The sequence below is a fragment of the Biomphalaria glabrata genome, chromosome 1, assembly GCF_947242115.1.
Source record: "Biomphalaria glabrata chromosome 1, xgBioGlab47.1, whole genome shotgun sequence".
Lineage (NCBI taxonomy): Eukaryota > Metazoa > Mollusca > Gastropoda > Planorbidae > Biomphalaria > Biomphalaria glabrata.
In genome coordinates this window covers 20,338,493-20,347,476 of record NC_074711.1, presented here as the reverse complement: position 1 = coordinate 20,347,476, position 8,984 = coordinate 20,338,493, and positions in this window count along the sequence as shown.

Here is an 8,984-nt window from a genome sequence, read left to right as displayed (position 1 = left end):
TCGGATATTACGTAACGACTAAAGGAGACATTGAGGGTATAAAAATTTGTTACGATTTTTTACAAGAGGGAGGGTGGTCTGATTTTTTACGTAATAAAACAAAATAGATTTGAATGAGATAACAGGTGCAGTGGTTCTTTATTAAAACCAGCATGTTGTGATCAATTTTGCCCAAGTGTGAAAGGAAAGATTGACGAATCTGTAAACTATGTAACACATGCATCATGTAGTACCTTGCTGACATAACAAGGAATTTATTTCTAAAGTTTTGACAAGTAACACGAAAAAAGATTTTAAAAAATGGCTACATTATATTCTACAGGAGTAACTAACATTCTCTCAAAAACTAGTGTATAATTAATTTAATAAATGACGTTGTGAGACTAGATTCCGGGGTCGGCAAACTGCAGCTCGCGAGTCACATGCGGCTCGTTGGATGTTAAGCTGCGGCTCCTTAATTCCATGTGCAAATATTATTTATTTTATCTAAAAAAAAACATTAAAAAATCATTCTGATTCGATTCTATCCTCTCGGCCACTCGCTTTTCAGCGCACCCCTCCCTCATGTCTTGAAATGTAACATATTTGCAAGTGGAAAATATTCAACTTTCTTCTGCCTTATCACTTGATATAAATAAGTCTTGCGACATTAAAGACACGGCACAAGTTGACCTTTTTGTCAGTTATGTATTCCCAAGAACCAAAAGAAGAACTTCTAGGATTGCTACCGCTCTCGTGACAAACTAGAGGAGAAGATACAGCTAATGTCGTGCAAAAATACCTTGAAGACAATATAACAAATATAAATAAAATCGTTTCAATAGCAACTGATGGAGCCAGAAGTATGACAGTAAAACAGTTGGCAACTACGATTCTTTGGCGCAAAATAAACCACGAAATTCTTACGTTTCACTGCATAATACACCAAGAAGCGCTTTGTGTCCAAACATTTCATTCGAAAATATTTGAGGTCATGTATTTGGTAATCAAGATTTTTAACAGTATCTTGTCAGAAGCAGTTTAAATGTTAAACGAAATGGAGACTCAGTATTCCGACCTCCTGGATACCCAGTCTATGTTTTACTAGAAGAATTCGTTTTGTTTTGAAGAAAAAATATTCTTTTTGCAGAAATTATTCAAAGCGGTCAATTACTTCAATTTCTATTTGTAAAGCAATATTGCAATAAAACCAGTGCAACTGTTGACACGAGTTAATTCAGGCTAGTTATAAAGAAAAATGAAAGATGAATTTATTGACAGATTTAAACAATTCAAAACAAACAAAACAACTGTAGAGATTAGGCACTTATATTCGACACTTGGAATAGTCTTCCAGATTGCTACAGTCAGGTAAAAAAGTTGGCATTTGGTAAGATGACTATCGTCGGATCGGCATATTCGTGCGAGCAAGCGTTCTCTTGCATAAATATAATTAAAAGTAAAGAAAGAAGCCAACTAGCAAATGAAATTTAGAGTCGTGTTTGAAACTAAAAACAAACTATAAGCCAAATTTATCCAAACTTTCTAAAACCATGCAAAGTAATAGTTACTACTGAATTTGTTTGTTCAATTGTTTGTTATTGAAATACAGGTTAGTGTATATATAATTTGTTGTGTAAAAGACTATTATAAATTGATATTTTTTCTTATGAATAAATAGATTCGTTTTTTCAACCAAAACACTTTATTTATGCGAGTTTATTGTTAGGAAGAAAAAAACTTGTGGCTCTTTAAAAACGTTGAAATTTTGTAAATTGTAATTTTTGGCTCTTCCGACTCCAAAGGTTGCCGACCCCTGGACTAGACCGTTGATAGACATGTACATTGTAAACGAGGTCAAGGAGACCCATGTTGATCAAGGCGGGGTGCTGTGAAAGTAATTCATCTAGAATTAAGTCATGGCATTATGACATTTGGAAAGTTGGTCTCATGCATCCTAAAACCTCTCATGCCGCTTTTGTTCAACAATGGATACAATTTAAACAGAAGAAACAACTAGCTTGTAAAAGGTATACGTAATAACGGATCTATACAGACGTTTTTATTGTTTTGTATATTCTAAACTTACTGTTGGGAGATCTATACAGACGTTTTTATTGTTTTGTATATTCTAAACTTACTGTTGGGAGATCTATACAGACGTTTTTATTGTTTTGTATATTCTAAACTTACTGTTGGGAGATCTATACAGACGTTTTTATTGTTTTGTATATTCTAAACTTACTGTTGGGAGATCTATACAGACGTTTTTATTGTTTTGTATATTCTAAACTTACTGTTGGGAGATCTATACAGACGTTTTTATTGTTTTGTATATTCTAAACTTACTGTTGGGAGATCTATATAGACGTTTTTATTGTTTTGTATATTCTAAACTTACTGTTGGGAGATCTATATAGACGTTTTTATTGTTTTGTATATTCTAAACTTACTGTTGAGAGGTGTGAAATAATAGAGGTCAACTGGCGCATTCATGTTACTTAGGAAAGGGGGGGGGGGTGATGGACAAAAATATTGTGCTTAGGGCAATGTATAGTTGTACCTGGTCTTTGCTTCTCGCCATATTAATCAATCGCCCAAAGGATCAACCTAAGAATCAACTAGTGATTGAACTTGACCTAATGATCCAACCAATGAACCAACCAATCAAACCAATAAATCAACCAATAAATCAACCAATAAATCAACCAATAAATCAACCAATGAATAATCTGAAAATTATTCTGTTATAATGTATCTAAATCTTACACTTCTATTTGTTCATTTAAAATAAAAAGTTCAAACTTACCATCTGACAGATCACAGGATTAAAAAAAACGCCTGTCTATCCAAATAAAAGCATTTATGTCACACCCCAAGAAGATTGCAAACATAATTTATTCCCATAGTCCTATGTACACGTCAACCTGGAGAACTCTTCAATCGATATCTCTGTTGGGTAGTTCTATATCTAATTCTCTAGTAAACAGTAGAGAGAATTTACACAAAATATATAGCGATATCATCAGATATTTTCCACAAATAAATGTATGTACCAACTTATTAGGATATATTATTAAGTTGTCTTCCTAAAGGAGCATTCACATGGGAAGCCACTGACGTCATGCTTGACATAGGCCTACTAAATGAAAAAAAAACATACGTTTTTCAAGCAATTGTATACTGTACAAGAATCCGTCATGTCAAAGCATGAGTATTTCAAAATAGAATAAAAACTGAATAGGACTAAGAAATCAAAGACTATAAAATCATCGATATTTGTCTGGAGTGTTGTGAGTAGATGGCACTGGGCAGCCGATGTGTGAAACTGTAGATATAAACATTTACTTATTGACATATTTAGTGGGTAGTTGTAACACTTTGCTCTTTCCAGACAACAAATAGGAAGCTCGCTTCTCTAGGGTACTTATGTAGAAGTTATCAGAAAGTGGCTACAGAGACGTGACGTAGCTTTGGAAATAAAATCATCTTGTTAGCAATGCAGTTTTTATAATAGAGTGAGTTAAACTTATAATGTCTGAGTATAAATCTATGGAGGTTAGTTTGTGGTCTCGAAATATCACATGGTATAAGCAGTGATAACTAATTAGAGAAATTAAATTAGTTCATGTTAACATTGCTCTTTGATTCCTTTGATTCCTTTGAATGATTCAAATATATTTCCTCAGATTATACACATAGTTTGTTATGGCGATAGTTCAGTTATTTGGACAACGCTGAATTATGACAAAATAAATAACTTGCAAAATAAAAAAGAAAATTAAAGACAAAACTAATCTAAATTAAATAACCGAAAAAAAAATCATTGCCATAAATCTCTACTGCAGGAATAAACTTAATTAATAATATAATACTAATTGATTACATTTTAAAGTGATTCGTGTTTGGTAATCGACTACGAATACTTTAACTTGATCCAAGCATAGGCAGTGGAGAAAAAACAAAAGTGCAGAAGTGTAATAAGAGAAATAACTCCTCCTAAAGCTTCATTTCCCAATACGTAGCATTTATTTCCCTTTTTCGATACCAAACAAAATATTTAATTACCTATAATTTATAACTAATTGGATTATTTCTTTTTATCGATTTATGTTTTGTTAGGTACAATAAACAATTGTGTAAAGTTTCAACTTGATCAAAGAATGGGCGTTGGGGACATACTGTCAACAAAAATTGTACCAGACAGAGAGAGTGAGTTGATATAAGCTTTGTAAAACAGGAATGTCACATCTAACATTTCTATGGTGAGAAACAAGTTGAGTTATAGCCGCCATCTTTGCAACAAACCTTGACCCTTTACACAACTAGAAGATGACATTTTCAGAAGAATGAACTGCTAAAAATTGATTCAACAATAACATATTACAATATACAGCGATAGTAAAGATAAATTCCGTGTTTTTTGGTGTTGTTATAGAGAAATGTATTTGAAAAAATATTAGGGTTATATAAGATTATAAAGGTATTTGAGAAGAATATTTAAATCCGAAAGTTAATAGTCTTTTAGTTTTTTTCTTTATAGATATAATTCACAGTATTTACCCTTACCATTGATCGAAATGCATTAACATCTAAGATTTTTCTTTCTAACGCCAAATCTTTTAAGTGTATATATATATATATATATATATATATATATATATATATAAATCTATACTATAAAGTAGAATGTAAGGCGTATGTATGTAAGTATGTATGTGACGAATAGAAATAGACAAGTCTTGAATAACATTGACTAAAAAGTGGATGTTTCAAATATACTGCGCTTTCCCCAAATAGAATATTAATTTTATAAGCTCTCCAAGAGCAGTGTGTCACTCAGAACTGTAAAACATTTTATTTTCTTCACACAATTCCATTAAGCTAGCTGTTTCATCTAGATTGTGATAGTATCATTTGCATTATTCTGATTCCATCTCAGCTGAGCTGATCATGATCCAAAGTTATAATTTACAGATTATTCACGTTCGGTCCTTTACTCTTTTTTTTTTTTTTTGGTGACACGCTTTTAAACTTGAACAAAACTCGTGTGAACTATTGAAACCGTGTGTGCAAGGGTTTGGAATAGCACGTGGAAATGTGCAAACTGATGAGCAAGTCGGAGAGAAGTTTGGATCAATAATTGTATCCATTTATTTACGGTTCCTTGACAAGAAATATGCTGATCAATCTCTCGCGATTCTTAATCGTTAAAAAGAAAAAGTTATCACCATTGGCTTTCTATTGGTGTACCAGTGTGATAACCGAACGCTGGTTAAACTAAATAAATCCCACTAGATTTATGCCGAATGAACTGAAAAAATAAAAACATATTTATTCTTGTTATTTTTTCGTTTATACATATATTCTTCTTCTCGCGTCTACAAAGCACTATTTCTTCCCTATTTCTTCCCTATTTCTTCCCTGTTTCTTCCCTGTTTCTTCCCTAATTCTTCCCTGTTTCTCCCAGTAAGAAGAGCGCAGGTGAACTAGTTAAAGCTGAAGCTTTTTTGATGATGCTTCTCTCGAAGTGTTTTCACATAATTATTAATCACTGGTAACACCACATTAATACGTACATATAGATTTGTAAACACAATGCCAATACACAGAATTTGGGTCCAAGAAAAAAAAAAGACCATTTTCACGCTCATCTAGTGGGGCTCCCACAGAGCCGGAGGTAGGCCCTGTGCAGGATGTTTATGGAGGCCCACTACTCTATTTCAAATACTTGTAAAAAATGCGCCTAATAATATTAGGTATAGATATAGTAATCATGTTTTTAAAGAAAGAACTATAGAGAGCCCGTATATTTAATATCTTTTCCTTTTTTTTAAATGTAATATTCCTAATTAAAAAGAAATGTCTAGAGTTTGTAGAGGCTCAACTAAAAGGTGATATCCTTGGTAGACATACTGTTTCATCCTGTGTACATTCGATCCTGCGTAGATGTATCTCCATATCCTCTATCAATGTAGGCCAAGGTCTGCCTTGAAACTATGTTGGACTTATACAATCTTATGTGATTTGACATTCTTTCCTCTCTTGCCCTTCCCCAAATCCGGCCTTGGGCGCCCGACAGTGTATAAAAAAAAAACACAGTTGTATGCTGAAAACTTATAATTTTGTAAATATAAAATGTTTAAAAAATTGCAAACTAAATTGTACGTATTAAATAAAATAAAATTTGGTGCTGATGTTACCACATAGTTGTTCTTACCTTTTAGAAAATAATTTAATCAAGTATGTCAGTTATTTCGTGGCTCGCGGAACATAATCGGTCCGTGTTTGAAATCAGTCTGGCGTCTCGAAACTATCACAGAAAAGTGCAGGTAATGATCACATTAAAGAAATGAAGATCGAACATTATCCGGGACACCACGTATCTTTTAGGGTATCACACATGATCTGTCGACCGTATTCCTCCATTCATCTGTCTTTTGCCTTAAGTCGACTTAGGTAGAATCTCATTCAGTGACAAGCTAGTCCTCTCTTTGATGCTGTCTCCTCATCGCTTTTTTTTTCGTCTGCCTTTTCTTCTTTTTCCTGGTACGGTTTCCTGTAGGAAGGTCCTTGTGAGCCATGAGAACGTTGTGATATAGCCATAATGTTTTAGTTGACAGTGGTCAGCAGGTCATCATTGCAAAAAATAATCTAATTAAAGCCAAAAAATTACAAACATCATTATACACATGTGTGTGTGAGCGAACAGAAACACCGAATCAACATGACAATATATTCACTCACAACTGGAATAGTCAAGGGCAATCATCGCAGAATTACTAAACAGTAACTGTAGATAGTTTTTTCCCTTACATGTCTAATTCAATATATATATATATATATATATATATATATATATATATATATAGTTATATACAATCCATGGGCGTAGCCAGGGGGGGGGGTTCTTGGGGTTCAACCCCCCCCCCCCCCGAAATGAAATCCCCCCCCTTGGGGGGGGGGGGACGGAATTAAGTGAATGATTTTTGCTTTCATTTTGTTTATTTTAGGTGAGATTTTAATACTAAATCATCACTTACCACAGCACAGCCGAGGCAGTTTTGAGTTAAAAACCCTCTACCAGGGGGTTTTGAGTTTAAATCCCCCTACCAGGGGGTTTTGAGATTTAAAAAAATCCCTATCAGGGGGTTTTGAGATACAAATCCCTCTACCAGGGGGCTTTGAGTTTAAAACCCACTACAGAGGGTTTTGAATTTTAAACCCCCTACCAGAGGTTTTTGCAGTTAAATCCCCCTCTTCTATAAAACAAAACAAAAAAAAATGCAAACAACAATCCCCAAATTTCGACAGCACAGTAGAGGAAGATTTTGATTTTAAAACCCCCTCCAAAATTTACGATAAACCCCATCTTCAAAATAAAAAAAAGCAAATTACACACTCAAAATTCTATGAGCGTAGCCAAAGGGGTTTTAAGTTTCAACCCCCCCCCCTCCAGTTGGGGTTTGAAGCTAAAAAGTACCTCTTCAATATAAAAAAAAGCAAATTACACACTATGAAATCTATGAGCGTAGCCAAAGGGGTTTTGAGTGTAAATCCCCCTCCTCCAGATGGCTTTTTCTTTAAAGTTTAAAACCCCTCCAGATGGTTTTGAGTTTAAAATTCCCCTACAGAGCGTTTAGAGTTGAAAACCTCTCTCTTCAATATTATTTTAAAGCAAACTATAGTGACCAAATTCTTTAATCGTAGCTAAATGGGGTTTTGAATTAAAAACAAAACAAAAAACTCTATAGAGATTTTTTAGTTTAAAACCCCTCAACAGATGATTTGACGAAAAAACTTTCCTTTTCGATATAAAATCTAAAGCGAAATACAGGCGTGTAATTCCAAGAGCGTAGTCAAGAAAGGTTACAAATTTCTACCAGTGGCTTGGGCTCCATTAATAAAGTGTGAATAGTCTTCTGCCGAAATTGAAAAACACTAAATGTGGCTCAACAAAGATGGCTAAGACAGATTTTAGGAGTCAGTCATAGAGATCGGGTCTAAATCAAAGAAATCATATGCCGAACTGGGAGTCGAATCCTTAGTAAGGTTGTGACAGAGCGTCTCATGAGGTTTTGCGGGACATGTTCTCCGACAAAATGAATTACGCAAAATAAGAGTTGCGGAAACAGCTTGCCGGAAAATGCGCTGAACGGCGCGAGAGGGTCTAAGTCAGTAAGAATAGCACATTAGGTTTTTGAAATAAAACTTTTTAATAGCAAGATAATGCACTGTAGATACCTCAGAATATGCATTTTGTTGGCTTTCAATACCAGAAATAGTGCCAGGCGGCGGGGCATCGCCCCGCGCTGGGGGAGCGCTGCGAACTCCCCCAGACCCCCTTGCTAGCAAGGGCGGGGAGTCTACAATAAACAATAAACGTCTTCCGAAAGGGTCAGAATGTAATAAAGATTAATTATGTACACACACACACACACACACACACATATATATATATATATATATATATATATATATATATATATATATATATATATATATATATATATATATATATAATTTTTTTCTTCGGGGGAATCCCCCCCCCAAAAAAAAACCCTCCCCGAAAAAAAATCCTGGCTACTCCCATGATACAATCTAAGACATTTGAAGCATTTTACGTTCCCACCTCCCGTTTAAAAGAAAAACTTGTCTGATCTTGATATCTGCATATTCTCATGATTCACATTTTCCGAATATTTTTTTTTTCTATAAATAATTTATATATTTATTTCATTTACATAAATATATTTGTTCCAGATGAGTGGATTACACAAAACAGAAGATAAACTTTACTAGCTTGATTAAAATCTTATACCCTCATAGAGAATTTACATTTTTTCCCGAATGTACTATATATACTATCTGAACACAATTGGCACATTGAGAAAATAACCTTCAGGTAATAAACTCTAACCAACTTTAATGTTCCTTTTGATTGTAGAGTATGCGTCATTATTTCATTCTACCTTCTTTTTTTTTTCTAAATCCCATCATTCCTT